General features: G+C 31.9%; 1 long non-coding RNA gene across 1 annotated transcript in view; it reads right to left on the reverse strand.

Annotated features, from left to right (window-relative positions):
* Positions 1-809, reverse strand: part of LOC128248716 (uncharacterized) — an 18,095-nt gene that overhangs the window by 1,795 nt on the left and 15,491 nt on the right. The gene's annotated exons all lie outside the window — the stretch shown is intronic.

Here is an 809-nt window from a genome sequence, read left to right on the forward strand (position 1 = left end):
AACCAAAATAAGGGATTTGCAGCATATTAGGAGGTCAGTGTACTTGATTCCACACAAAAAAATCAAATTTTTTTTTTTCTTAGTGAAAATCATATGGGTGTTAATATAGAATTTGACCATAATGTTGTTGTTATTTAGCCTCAAATAAACCCTGATACTGCAAACGTAGCATCAAAGACATTCCAGCCTTCAGCAAACTGTCTTTTTAGGGATAATCTAGCACATTACATATAATAGGCATGTGATTTAGGTAGGGGTATACTTTGGCTGCAATTTTTAGCATGTCGAGCAACCAGGTAGAGGCTCTTTCATTGATTCGATTGCGAGATAAGATTTTTTTACACATATATATAATATGTATATATATCATTGGCAGAAGTTAGAGAGTAAGTTAAAAGCTGAGAGTTTCGTGTATTGGCACTTATCAAACATGAATTTGTCCATTGTCACTCTGTAACTTCTGATGAAATAACTTCTAAAATATAAAATTTTGTCAAAAACGTTAAGAGTAAACCCTGTTCTATGTGACACATTCTACCAGTATCAGAAGTTTGAAAGTGTTTAGTTAAAAAACATTAACGAAATAATCTGTACGTCTAATTGAATAGATCCGAAATGGATGAAAGGCAAACTCGACCTTGGCAGAATTTGAACTCAGAACGTAAAGACAGATGACAAACCGCTTCTAAAATACAAAATTTTGTCAAAAATGTTAAGAATAAACCCTGTTCTATGTGACATATTCTACCAGTATTGGAAGTTTGAAAGTGTTTAGTTAAAACAAAATTAATTAAATAATCTGTACATCA

The sequence above is a fragment of the Octopus bimaculoides genome, chromosome 9 (genome assembly GCF_001194135.2).
Source record: "Octopus bimaculoides isolate UCB-OBI-ISO-001 chromosome 9, ASM119413v2, whole genome shotgun sequence".
NCBI lineage: Eukaryota > Metazoa > Mollusca > Cephalopoda > Octopoda > Octopodidae > Octopus > Octopus bimaculoides.